Source organism: Osmerus mordax, chromosome 3 (assembly GCF_038355195.1).
Source record: "Osmerus mordax isolate fOsmMor3 chromosome 3, fOsmMor3.pri, whole genome shotgun sequence".
Classification (NCBI taxonomy): domain Eukaryota; kingdom Metazoa; phylum Chordata; class Actinopteri; order Osmeriformes; family Osmeridae; genus Osmerus; species Osmerus mordax.
This window is the reverse complement of record NC_090052.1, coordinates 5,500,896-5,515,329: the sequence shown is the minus strand read 5'-3', so window position 1 is coordinate 5,515,329 and position 14,434 is coordinate 5,500,896. Positions and strand designations below refer to the sequence as shown.

The following is a 14,434-nucleotide window of genomic DNA, read 5'->3' as shown; positions in this document are numbered from 1 at the left end:
CCCTCAAACCAGAACTCTCTCCTCAGGCCCCTCTTTCAGGTGTAGCCTAGGTGTTACCGCCACCGCTGGTTGGAAGATGTATTGCATTTATATTTACAACTTACGGTGAACTACGGTTTTCGCTAAGTCAATAGTGTTTAAATTTGCATCGCGCTATAGCGTAACGTATGGTGAACATGATCACAAAATATTGTTGTTATGTTAAATGATTAAAGTAGCTGGCTAGAACCACATTTACTCCATAAACATAACCCATACAGTCATAACTGTAATGTTTTACTCTGAGGGGATTACTACACAAAAAGAGCCAGAACTATTAGTATTTGTGTGTTTTTTATATGATCATGCTACATCTAGGCAGCATAATGGATTTCTTGCATCATGTGTGTTAAGTAAGGGATAATAATGCCCGACGAGGTGTACAATACCACCTGATAATGGACGATGCGGAGGCTGATAATGGACACCCCTGCAGCCAATCAGATACTCGATTCTGATTGGCTGCAGGGGTGTCCATTAAAAGGTGATATACGGACACCTACTACGTAATTGCAGCAAAACTGTCTTTTCACCGTTCTGAATTATTGCGCTGGCTACATAAACTCCTCCAAAAAAGTTTGGAAACGTTATTTCGGTTGATTATTCCTTCCCTTCAATAATACCAATTGGTATTGTATTTTATATCGTTGGAAAGCCTGATTAGTCACCTTTACAACGAGGTACAACCTGTAAGGATCGTGCATTCATGGGATGAGCAACACAGCTAACCGTGTGGGTAGTGGCCCAATTTTGTTTTCTCCAAAATCCCTGCAATATTCTTCTGTTGGTATTCACTCATTCACTTACCCCTCCCTGAGTCACCACCTTACCGCGGTGGAGGGGTTTGCGTGTCCTAATGATCCTGGAAGCTATGTTGTCGGGGGCTTTATGCCCCTGGTAGGGTCACCCAAGGCAAACAGGTTCCAGGCGAAGGATCAGACAAAGCGTGGCTCAAAAAACTACCATGAAGAAAACTAACAATGGTTCTCAGTTGCCCCTGCCCGGAAGCGGGTCACCGGGGCCCCCCCCTGGAGCCAGGCCCGGGGGTGGGGCTCGATGGCGAGCACCTGGTGGCCGGGCCTTTTCCCATGGGGCCCGGTCGGGCACAGCCCGAAGAGACAACGTGGGACCCCCTTCCAGTGGGCTCACCATCCGCAGGAGGGGTCATGGGGGTCGGGTGCAGTGCGAGACGGGCGGCGGCCGAAGGCGGGGGCCTTGGCGGTCCGATCCTCGGCTGCAGAAGCTAGCTCTAGGGACGTGGAACGTCACCTCGCTGGCGGGAAAGGAGCCGGAGCTGGTGCGCGAGGTAGAGAAGTTCCGGCTAGATATAGTCGGCCTCGCCTCGACGCACAGCATCGGCTCCGGAACCAGTCTCCTTGAGAGGATCTGGACTCTCTTCCACTCTGGAGTTGCCCTCGGTGAGAGGCGTCGAGCTGGGGTGGGAATACTTGTTTCCCCTCGGTTCGGCGCCTGTACATTGGGGTTCACCCCGGTGGACGAGAGGGTAGCCTCCCTCCGCCTTCGGGTGGGGGGACGGGTCCTCACTGTTGTTTGTGCTTATGCACCAAATGGCAGTGCAGAGTACCCACCCTTTTTGGAGTCTCTGGGAGGGGTGCTGGAAAGCGCTCCTCCCGGAGATTCCCTCGTCCTCCTGGGGGATGCTCATGTGGGCAATGACAGTGAGACCTGGAGGGGCGTGATTGGGAGGAACGGCCCCCCCAATCTGAACCCGAGCGGTGTTTTGTTGTTGGACTTCTGTGCTAGACACGGCTTGTCCATAACGAACACCATGTTCAAGCATAAGGGTGTCCATATGTGCACTTGGCACCAGGACACCCTCCGCACTCCGCCCCTCTCCTCGGGTGAGGAGAGGGGCGGAGCTGTCAACTGATCACCACCTGGTGGTGAGTTGGCTACGATGGTGGGGGAAGACGCTGGTCAGGCCTGGCAGGCCCAAACGTAATGTGAGGGTCTGCTGGGAACGGCTGGCAGAATCCCCTGTCAGAAGGAGCTTCAACTCCCACCTCCGGGAGAGCTTCGACCATGTCTCGGGGGAGGCCGGGGACATTGAGTCCGAATGGGCCATGTTCCGGGCCTCCATTGTTGAGGCGGCTGACCGGAGCTGCGGACGCAAGGCAGTCGGTGCATGTCGCGGCGGTAACCCTCGGACTCGTGGTGGATGCCGGAGGTGAGGGAAGCCGTCAAGCTGAAGAAGGAGGCCTATCGGACTTTGTTGGCTGGTAGGACTCCAGAGGCAGCTGATGTGTACCGGCAGGCCAAGCGGAGGCCTTTGGCGGTCGTGGAGGCAAAAACCCGGGCGTAGGAGGAGTTCGGCGAGGCCATGGAGAATGACTTCCGAACGGCTTCGAAAAGGTTCTGGACCACCATCCGGCGACTCAGGAGGGGGAAGCAGTGCACTGTCAACGCTGTATATGGTGGGGATGGTGCGCTGCTGACCTCGATGGGGGACGTCCTGGATCGGTGGAAGGAATACTTTGAAGACCTCCTTAATCCCACCAACACGCGTTCCGACGTGGAGGCAGAGTCTGGGGACATTGGGGGGGGCCCTTCTATCTCTGGGGCTGAGGTCGCCGAGGTGGTTGAAAAGCTCCGCGGTGGCAAGGCCCCTGGGGTGGATGAGGTCCGCCCGGAGTTCCTTAAGGCTCTGGATGTTGTAGGGCTGTCTTGGTTGGCACGACTCTGCAACATCGCATGGACATCAGGGACAGTGCCTCTGGACTGGCAGACCGGGGTGGTGGTTCCCCTCTTTAAAAAGGGGGACCGGAGGGTGTGCTCCAACTTTAGGGGGATCACACTCCTCAGCCTCCCTGGGAAAGTCTATTCAGGGGTGCTGGAGAGGAGGGTCCGTCGGATTGTCGAACCTTGGATTCAGGAGGAGCAATGTGGTTTTCGTCCTGGCCGTGGAACTGTGGACCAGCTCTATACCCTCGGCAGGGTTCTGGAGGGTGCATGGGAGTTCGCCCAACCAGTCTACACATGTTTTGTGGATTTGGAAAAGGCGTTTGACCGTGTGCCTCGGGGGCTCATGTGGGGGGTGCTCCGGGAGTACGGGGTACCGGACTCCCTGATCGGGCTGTTCGGTCCCTGTACGACCGGTGCCAGAGTTTGGTCCGCATTGCCGGTAGTAAGTCGAACTTGTTCCCGGTGAGGGTTGGACTCCACCAGGGCTGCCCTTTGTCACCGATTCTGTTCATAACTTATATGGACAGAATTTCTAGGCGCAGCCAGGGCGTTGAGGGGGTCCGGTTTGGGGACCTCAGGATCGGGTCGCTGCTTTTTGCGGATGATGTGGTCCTGTTGGCTTCATCGGGCGGTGACCTCCAGCTCTCACTGGAGCGGTTCGCAACCGAATGCGAAGCGGCTGGGATGGGAATCAGCACCTCCAAATCTGAGGCCATGGTTATCGACCGGAAAAAGGTGGAGTGCAATCTCCGGGTCGGGGAGGAGATCTTGTCCCAAGCGGAGGAGTTCAAGTATCTCGGGGTCTTGTTCACGAGTGAGGGAAGGATGGAGCGTGAGATCGACAGGCGGATCGGTGCGGCGTCCGCAGTGATGCGGGCTCTGCATCGGTCCGTTGTGGTGAAGAAGAAGCTGAGTCGAAAGGCGAAGCTCTCTATTTACCAGTCGATCTACGTTCCTACCCTCACCTATGGTCACGAACTGTGGGTAGTGACCGAAAGAATGAGATCGCGAATACAAGCGGCCGAAATGAGTTTTCTCCGCAGGGTGTCCGGGCTCTCCCTTAGAGATAGGGTGAAAAGCTCGGTCATCCGGGAGGGGCTCAGAGTAGAACCGCTGCTCCTCCGCGTCGAGAGGGGCCAGTTGAGGTGGCTCGGGCATCTGATAAGGATGCCTCCTGGACGCCTCCCTGGTGAGGTGTTCTGGGCACGTCCCACTGGGAAGAGGCCCCGGGGAAGACCCAGGACACGCTGGAGGGACTATGTCTCTCGGCTGGCCTGGGAACGCCTCGGGGTCCCCCAGGAAGAGCTGGTGGAAGTGGCCGGGGAGAGGAAAGTCTGGGCCTCCCTGCTTAGGTTGCTGCCCCCGCGACCCGACCCCCGGACAAGCGGAAGATGATGGATGGATGGTATTCACTCAACTTGTTTTGAGTTGCTTGGTGGATTGGATGATTTCAGGTGCGTCTTTCAAGGGTCTACACAAATCACAGCCTTCGAAGCACCGCTGTAGGTTGGCTCTCGGACGCCGGCCTGGAGAGCCGTCAAATAATCTCGGTGACAGGGCATAGATGCGAGGGCAGCCTGCGGGCTTACTGGGCTCCGTCAGTGCGGGAGAGAAGAGATTGGAGCCACATATTGTCTTCCAATACACCGACAAGCAGTGCCCATCATGGCCAGCCCCCTGTCAAACAGCCTCCTTCCAAGGCCCCTATACCAGAATTGCCTATAATGTTATCAAATTTCACGATAAATGGTAACGTCAAATTTAATTAAAAAAAATTAAAAAATGGCCTGTTGCTAGCAAAATGGTTTACCTGTTGTGCAACATGCTGATCTGGTGCAAAATGTCAGTTTTTTTTTTTTTTATATATATATATCATTTCCATTGGCGCCAATCTGTGAAGCGCAATTATTGTATTATTAACATGTTTCTTTGCAATAAAAACATGCCTTGTGAAAACGACTCGACAGCTAAATTGTTGCAATACTACATCTAGTCTGGCCTGCAAGCATTGGCATAAACTGGCTACGGACATCACATTAGAAATTAATGAAAAAGCTTAAAGAAGTAGACTACACCGCCCCCTACTGATACTTTGTCAAGTAAACTTTGAAAATCTTGATATTGATTTGGGAACAATGACATAGCTGGATAGCTGGCTAGTCGCTCGTGGGAATTTTCTTTACTCAATGTTGTCCTGAGGGCAGAAACGTTTGTGATTGGTTTAATCTGACAACCAATCGCAAGAGAGGAGAGAATTGCAGAGGCGGGGCCACCATTTTCATTCTCAACAACGTGCCGCCAGTTGCGCGCAGCCAAGATCGGAACTGGTTATCATTTAAAAGTATTCAAAGTAATGTAAATGTAATTTTCACACATTTTTTTTAAACGTGTATTTTTTTTACCTGCTAGTGCTATCAAAATTATGTGTGCCCATTAACCATAAGCGCTAGTGAAGGACTGAAATATTTTTTGTCTATTCCAATATGGAAATATAGCTGCAAGCAGCGATGCAGGTTCCTCCGCAAAATTGCAAAATATTACAAAAATGTACATTGTAGAAGGTCAAGAGTTGGACCACAAGAGAGCAAAACTACTTCATGTTTGGTCAACAACAATATGCTGAATGGGGATTTGAACTCATGAACATGAGGTTACAAGTCAGTCTCTCTATCCTCTCTGCTACACACCAACTGTTGAGATTTTATGAATAGAAAGGGCACAGTATTAGCTTTGGTCAGCTTTGGGACAAGGGTTAAGAAACGGTTGACATTTCAAGGTAAAATTGCATAAAATTGCGCATGGTACATCAGAATGATGTCACCTGAAGCCAATAAGGTTTGAAAAACCATCAGTCAAAATTATATTTGATTTATTGACACAAAGATATCAAGGAAATGTGAACACTTACATAAATACACCTTTCAGACATTTTGTATTGCATTTCTCATTCCATTTCACCCTATATAAAGACACATCTGCCCGCACACTATCCCCATCCATGCTGTTTCCCTCTCTCCCCGCACAGGTCATGCCAAAGCAGAAATGCTGCAGCAGCCGCATGAGGTTTAGATGTAGTCCAAAGATTACCTCCCACAATCAATACATACCAACATTGTTTTCAAACTTTGTCAAAGATAGCTTGAAAACCACAGATGTTCACTTTCTTTGAGTAGATCTCAAGAATATTCTCATAGGCAACTTGCTAGGGTACAGCCTACATCCAGCTCCTTGTGAGTGTAGCCTCTGACAGTAAAATGGTCGACTCTCTGTTCCCATTAAACTACACGACATGCACTCAGGGTGACCAAAAAGATTATATTAACTAACAAACAATAACATTACAAAAATCTAAGTGAACGAAGACAACAACTGAAATCCCTCGTATGGCCGTTGTAACCAAACTATTTTCCACAAGTCTTTGCGTTTTTTGACATGCCACACTGCATGCTGGGTACTCAAGAGCGCTGACAGCTGATTATCTAGCTGTGCTCCTACTGCGTGATATGACAAGATGCTAGTGACGCGCTAAGGTCTCTGAGTCTCCTGCATTAACAAGTTCTGCTCGATTAGCAAGCTATTTTTACGAATGTTTTGTTAGCTATTGAATGGTAATGCAAGCTAGCTAAAACAATGTTAGTTAGCTTAGTTTTCATAGCAACAGAAATCAACAAATCAGATCAGTCGAACTTTATTCAGAAAGGGGGGATCTGTATTTTTTACTCTACTCTTAACGCATGACTATGTTTAACTTAATGTCTGCACCTCTCTGTCACCGACTGTCTGGAGTGGAGGGTGGGGGCTTCATATCCAACAAATTACACCCCTGAACTTTTAAAACAGATCTAATGGCCTACTACAATTGTAAATATCCTATGGCTTCTTCTCCAATTGGGCCTCGATACAATGTCATCTAATATTTTCTGCCCATTCTGCACAGTTTTTGGGGACTTTCCACACCAGCACCCTTTGCCCAGTCCCTCTATTTTGCCCTACTACATGTGTTTTCCAACACCAGTTACAATCAACCCTGGGCAGGGACGGCGCCAGAGAATTTTTAATACAAGTGCTGAGGAGGTGCTAGATCATTGACAGGGTAGCTGCGCAATTATATATACATAAATACTATTAATAAAGAAGCAGTACTCCTCTTGAGTGGTTTTTATTCAGATGAATAATCATTGGATTCAGGTCAAAAGTTTATCACTTGAACTGGTTTCATCATTTAAGACACTCAAAGTCAGCAGCTTGGCATACTGGGACATGGAAAGGATTAAACATTTAGACTTTCATCAAAGTAAAAAATGCTGGTTTGTCCTTTTTCATCAATGTCCTCAAAAAAGCAGGCTGCACAGCTTCTGTGTCTGTGGGGAGGGCTGGCAGGCAGGGGCAAGCAGGGCCTGCAGGCAGGCAGGCAGGCAGGGCAGGCCAGCTGAATGAAGCTGTCCAGCTAGATAGGGAAAGTCCAGCAAGGGGTCTGTGATGCTCTCAGCATTCTCTGTTGTTGCTCTCAGCATCCTCTATTGAACTCTGTTGAGCAGGTCTCTGCATGACCCTCCAGACCTGTAAAAGTGAAGAAAGGATCCATGTCAGTTCAGTTGTGAAAAACGCAGCTTTTTCCATCTACACTTGACATAAACTACAGTTTTGACTGTGAAATGCAGTGGCATTACTTGAACTTGAATCCAAATGTGTTGACCTGATGGAGACCCATGCAAAGTCACTCAAAACACAGGTTTGATTCCAGGCTCTGGCAAGAGTATTTAGCTCTAAACTGGTCAATATATACACATCTGACAAAAGACCAGCTCGACCTTTGCCTGTAAACAGTGATTCTGACTGTCAGAGACCTTTTAATAGCCTGACTTACTGAAATTGGCAAAACTAGCCTGGCTAACGTAGGTCGCTTTCTCAGGGCATATGACGAATGAAACAGGCTCGCCTTGAAAAATCATATATACTGGCTATCTTCAGCAGGCCGTTGTCTACAACAAGCAGTCCTCCCTGATGTTTTTGGAGTATTTTGGAGTATCGCCCACTGGCAGTGTTTACTGCCCACTGGCAGTGTTTACTGCCAGTGGGCGAGCCGAGTCGAGTTTACACACTGCCAGTGGGCGAGCCGAGTCTGACTCTGAGGCTAACGGCAAAACAAAGTACCCCCCGGGACGCAGTATCGCTCCAATTGCAAGTCCACAAATCACAAAAATAATCAGAGCATCTGGCTAAAAGCACAATTCCCACATCTCCTAAAGGCTGCCCTCCTCAACCTTTTTCGTGTAGACCTAACTGTAAAATGGTGAACTTATGAAGATGAAGCGACCAAAACATGGCTGCCGCCTAACAGTGCGTTCACACTGCAGCGGAGCGGGCGGCGCGCGGCGTCGGCTTTCAATTCATTTTCAATGAAACCAGGCGTTGACGCTCGCGTAGGGCATTGTGGGAACGCGAGCGGAGTGTTGCAAGTTGGATTTTCTCAACTTTATGTAAATGAGGAATGTGAAAATGCTAGCGTTGGCCAATCGGATTGGTTTCTTGTTTCTTGTAACGTAGCAACCGTTGGTCATGATAAACATTTCTAGGTTTCACAATTTCAAGATGGAGGAGAAACTTTTCCTATGTGTCTGCACACCCAGTTCTGTTCAGAACAAAGTTACTTATGTGACGAGCCTGAATTTAAAGATTACATTAAACTAATAATGCATGGTGCATGGTTGCCGATGTCGTCATTGTTCCTAGTGTGTTTTTATAGCCTACTTTTAAATTCAGTCTCGTCACATTACGTGACTGTTCTGTGTAGGCTGGGCTAGCCTACAAACGACTGGTTGAGTGACCGGTGGCGTAACATGTATTCTACTGTAATCTTGCACTAGTAAAATCTTGCACTTACATAAATGTTGTGTAAAAGTGGTATTTTGATCGATATTGTGAGTACATGAACCCAAATCTGCACGCTTGGCCATGACTACAACAGTGACCTTAGAGAACTACAACTCTGTATTAACTTGTCTAACACGCCCCCGAGAGTGGTGTACTGTTGGAAGGCAAGCGATGCAGAGCGTTAAAAAACGCTGCAGTGTGAACGCAGCCTATGCGGTCTCCCTGGCACATTACAAAGACTTATTACAAAGACTTTCACGCCCCAACTCAAAATTCTGAGCCGACAGGTCTGTGGGGAATTGCTTTTTCTCTTAAAGGCTGCCCTCCTCGACCTTTTTGATGAACAATTCGCCGAGATGCAAAATGACTCACTAATTAAAAACACAGAGGAAAAAAGCTAGAGCTACAGTAGCTACTTTTCGAGTTCGGTTTTCCGTCACTTCAGACTCACGATCTAAAGGTCTAAAAGTACTAAAACCTTCACCATAATTCAAGAGTAGTGTACTTTCATGAAACCAATCATTGATTCTTGCTTAAAATGTGTAAAAATAGGACTTACCGAACGTGGCTGCACACCATCAGGCGATTCCAGTTGAAAATAGTGATGTGTCGTTCGTGAACGATTCGTTCATTTTGAACGAACCCTTACAAGGACTCGGGAGTAACGAGTCCTCTCAAAGAGTGATTCGTTCATTTTCTCGTGGCCGCGCATCGGGACTGTTGCATACGCTCGTCCAAGTAAACAGAAATGATTCGTTCATTTCCCAACTCGGTCTTCGGGTACGAGTCTTTGGATCATTTTTCACGTGACCTGCATAGGCTCTGTAGTGGTAGCTAGAAGAATAGCTAGAGGGAACGATTCGTTCATTTCCCGACTCGGTCTTTCTACGAGTCTTTGGATCATTTTTCACGTGACCTGCATAGGCTCTGTACTGGAGGAAACAAACGATTTGTTCACTTCCCGACTCGGTCTTTCTACGAGTCTTTGGATCCTTTTTTCACGTGACCCGCATTGTATTTTTTAGTAGAGGAAACAGTTTCCTCATTCCCTTTCGCGTGGCCGCTGTTTTAGTAAGACGTGAATGATATTCGCTCAAGTCATCATACTGACTGGTTTTGTTATTTTCACTTTACATTTACACTTTAGTGCAGTGTAATTGTTTGCCGTGATAATTAAATGCTAGTGTGATAATAAATGACAAAATCATACAAACTGTCATGTTCTCTTCCCCTGGAACAGATTTCATGTTCCAAACGAGGGGGGTGTTGCTGTCTTGGTGTGTGGGGTTGCATCAAATTCACCTTTTTTTGCTCTGTTAACCCTTGTGTTATCTTCGGGTCATTCTGACCCATCAGTCATTGTGACCCACCGTCGTATTGCGACAAATTTACCTCGTACAAAAACAAAGTGAAGCATTTTCTTTTAACTGTCGGGCTGTCTCAGACCCCCCACATTGGAATGGTTAAAAGAAAATTATTTTTATTTGTTTTTGTATTGGGTAAAATTGGGTAAACACAATGATGGTTCGTTATGAACCTTTGGGTCATGTGACCCGAAGGCAGCACAAGGGTTAAATTGCTGCACCAGTCCACACTTGACCGGTGGGGATCTCATTCTATTATGACTGTAACTGTTAGCTGCTCCTGGCATTCTCTAATCCCTGCTCTCCTCTCTCTGTCCCCCCCCACACACATCCCTTGTGGTGTGGGGGGTTTGAGTTGTCAGCACCTGCCTGGTCGTCGGTCAGCCAACGCTGGACCTGGTCGCGAGTCTCCCGGTCCTGTCCTACATCTATAAAGTTGAACAATGGATTTTGGTGTTTCAAAACCCATCGACACTGTATGACTATGTTTAGCCTGTGTTCTGCTCCTCTCTCTCACCAACCGTCTCTGGAGGAGGGGATCCCTCTCTGAATTGCTCCTCCCAAGGTTTCTTCAATTTTTTTGGGAGTTTTTCCTTGTCTTCCTTGAGGGTTTAGGTTGGTTGAGGGGCAGTTCTATGGGCGTATGTGAAGCCCTCTGTGACATGCTTGCGTGTAAAAAGGGCTATACAAATAAATTTGATTTGATGATACATTATTGTAATGCAGGAATTTCTTTTAAAATAGTATCTGCTGGTGCACATGTCATGCACTAACCTACATGAGAATATGATACGTGTTTGCAGTGGACGGATAGCCCCCCCCCTTGAAATGAACGAATGACTCGAAAAAAGATTTGTTCATTTTACTGAACGAGATTCAAAGAACCGAATCAGTAAAATGATCCGAACTTCCCATCACTAGTTGAAAACAACAATGGCCGACGAAAAATAATTTATATTCGTAATGGCGAGCTGCGATTGGAAGCGAAATGAAACAGGAGCTAAAAACAGAGGGTGGGGGCTTGGTCAGCACACAATTTCCAGAAAGGATGTGTGTGCGTCTCGCCAAGCTCGCGCGTGTGTCAAGTAGGGTGACCACCTGTCCCGCTTTGCGCTGTATCGCACAGCATTTTCAATATGAGACGTGCGGGACAAGGGGTGAAAATGCTGTGCGACACAACGCAAAGCGCGACAGGTGGTCACCCTAGTGTCAAGGGGCAGGATGAGTCTGAGAATTTGGAACACGCGTGCTGTGGAGCAATTCAATTGAATTCAATCATATATTGACATATGAAGGTGAAATGGTACTTCAGAATGATGTCATCTTGAAGGCACAAAGGTTTGAAAAACCATCAGTCAAAATTATATTTGATTTATTAACACAAAGATATTGTGGCAATGTGGACATTTACATAAATACACTTCTTTCAGCCATTTTGTATTGCATTCCTTATTCAATTTCACCCTATAGAAATACATGTAGTATTCTACAAATCTGTAACAATTTTAAAGTCGATTGGATCTATGGTTCATGAGGAGAAGGGTTTTGAAGGTTGTACCAAATTAAGACAGTACAGCAAAATCTATCAGAATCAGAATTCGGTTTATTCGCCATGTATGTTATACAAACACGGAATTTACTGTGGCAGGGAGGTGCAAAACACTAAACATATACAGATCTTAAATTAAGTAAAAGTACAAAAGTTTAACTATTTCTAAGAACTAAACAATCTAATCTAATTTTAATATAAAATAAAATATATATAAAAATAAGAATATGAGTCAGGCTGTATTCTTCCTGAAGTCCACAACCATCTCCACTGTCTTAAGAGCATTGAGCTCCAAGTTGTTCTGGCTACACCAGGTCACCAGGTTGTCAGCTTCCCACCCATAGTCAGACTCATCCCCGTCAGAGATGAGCCCAATGAGGGTGGTGTCGTCCGCAAACTTCAGAAGTTTGACAGACGGATGACTGGAGGGGCAGCTGTTGGTGTACAGGGAGAAGAGCAGATGGGAAAGGACGCAGCCCTGAGGAGATCCGGTGCTGATGGACTGGGAGTCAGAGACTTGTGTTCCCAGCTTAACGCACTGCTTCCTGTCAGACAGGAAGTCTGTGATCCACCTGCAGGTGGAGTCGGGCACGTTCAGCTGGGAGAGCTTGTCCTGAAGCAGGACAGGGATGATGGTGTTGAAGGCAGAGCTGAAGTCCACAAACAGGATCCTGGCATAGGATGCTGGGGAGTCCAGGTGCTGTAGGGTGAAGTGGAGGGCCATGTTAATGGCGTCATCCACAGATCTGTTGGCTCTGTAGGCAAACTGCAGTGTGTCCAGGAAAGGGTCTGTGATGGCTTTGAGGTGTGCCAGCACAAGGCGCTCAAAAGACTTAATTACCACAGAGGTCAGGGCGACGGGTCTGTAGTCATTGAGTCCTGTTGGCCTTGGCTTTTTGGGCACAGGGATGATGGTGGAGGACTTGAGACAGGCTGGCACATGGCATGTCTCCAGGGAGGTGTTAAAGATGACCAGCTGTCTCCGGTGTTCACCTACATTGTAGGGAGACAGCTGGTCAGCGCAGTGCTTGAGGATGGCAGGAGAGACAGAGGCGGACATCATGGCGGACCTTATGGGTTCTTGAGGCTTTTTTGTTCCCCATGAGGCATGTGTACCAAGTTTCAGGCATCTTATAGCGCCACCTATGGGCGTACATGGGCCATTAGCGGTCTGGGAGTAGTGAGTGACCTGTTGTATCATTGGGAAAAATTAGAAAAAATCGGGTCAAGGACTTCTTGAGCTATTGAGCCATTTAGCGGAGAAGAGGAAAAATAATAATAATAGGAATACTAACAAAAACAATAGGTTCCCTCCTATCGGAGGAACCCTAATGATGGTATTCAATGACACAAATCTGTGTTCTAGAAAGAGTGGTCTGGAGTCGCAGAGGTCCCATAATATCAGCTTTAATGCAGCAGTTGTAAATCAACAAGTACAGAGCTCTGGGGTTGTCTACGTTTCCCTACCCGCAACAGAGTTTGGGCTGGTTCACAAAGTCCAACTAACTATCTGTCCCTGCCCCAGCATATATTATACAGTGCAGTAAAACAAAAAACACAAGAAGAGGGTTCAGCTTGTTCTCCTGTGCAGCAGGGAGTTGTTCTTGCCTACGCGTCCCACCTGCTCGGGTGCCGTCTCACTCGGTTTCAAGGTTGTTTCTGAAAATGAAGCGATAGAGACACAAAATACAGCCTTTTTCCCCACACTCTGTGGTCGAAACTCGTCTGCATTGTTCCTCTTTCTCCGCCCGCACCCCTGACTCCCCCCGCCTTGTGTGAGACACAATGTTTAAGCCTGAGCTTAGGTAAGCTAGGTAGCTAGCTAAGCTAGCTAGTCAAGCTAATCTGGTTAACTAGAAAGCTTAGCTAAGCTAGCGAGTCAAGCTAATACGGTGAGCTAGAAAGCTTGTTAATGTACATTGCATTAAGCTTTACTGTACTCGTATTCAAAAAAAAAATGGCTATTTAAGGCAGTGTAATCTAATTTATATATCAATTAGATTACACTGTTTTGGTTGGTTAGATAGTTTTGGAGAAAGATGTATCTGCATACATGTCGCACATGTCCTCGAGCCTCAAAACAGTTTCACAGACCCCAAAGAAAATGCACAAGTGTCTGAAGCCTCCCATGGGAATCCTCCCCTACAGTCCATGTTATCAGACCTACTTGAGTGGAGCAAGTCCGAAGCGTTCGAACATACCCCGGAACTGTACAATACCATCCAAAAAGCACACAAGCTGGCTTTTGGAAAATGCACGGGTGTGTCCAGAAAAAGGAAAATTACCCCTTTGCATGTAGTACATGTAGCATACAAATTAAATTAATTAAGATTAGGAAAAAAATAGTATTGAATAACTTACTGCTCATTTGGCTTTGTTAAGTTTCCCTTAACAGGCAAAGACAAAAGACAAAAATTAAAAACATGCATTTCTCCTGAAGCATTAAAGAGAGATTCACCTGCCCTAAGACAACCTGCCCTGAGACCAGAGGAGACAGTTGACTCCCTGCCCTGAGAACAGAAAAATACAACTTCTGCCCTGAGACCAGGAGATTCGCCTGCCCTGAGACAACCTGCCCTGAGACCAGGAGATTCACCTGCCCTCAGACAACCTGCCCTGAGACCAGAGGAGACAGTTGACTCCCTGCCCTGAGAACAGAAAAATATGACTTCTGCCCTGAGACCAGGAGAGATTCACCTGCCCTCAGACAAAATTGCGGGAAACGATGGTCTCTGCCCTGGGACCAGATGAGACTAAACAGCCATGAAGAAAAGCCATATATATAAATTAGACTACACTGCCTTAAATAGCCATTGTTTTTTTGAATACGAGTACAGTAAAGCTTAATGCAATGTACATTAACAAGCTTTCTAGCTCACCTTATTAGCTTGACTAGCTAGCTTAG

At 47.2% G+C, this 14,434-nt stretch overlaps 1 long non-coding RNA gene across 1 annotated transcript; it reads right to left on the bottom strand.

Annotated features, from left to right (window-relative positions):
• Window positions 1-6,885: 6,885 nt before the first annotated feature.
• On the bottom strand, window positions 6,886-9,286 carry LOC136941248 (uncharacterized). Its single transcript, XR_010876468.1, has 2 exons — window positions 9,176-9,286; window positions 6,886-7,302 (listed from the first exon to the last, which is right to left on the bottom strand). It is a non-coding gene; the product is annotated as an uncharacterized lncRNA (long non-coding RNA).
• Window positions 9,287-14,434: the final 5,148 nt, after the last annotated feature.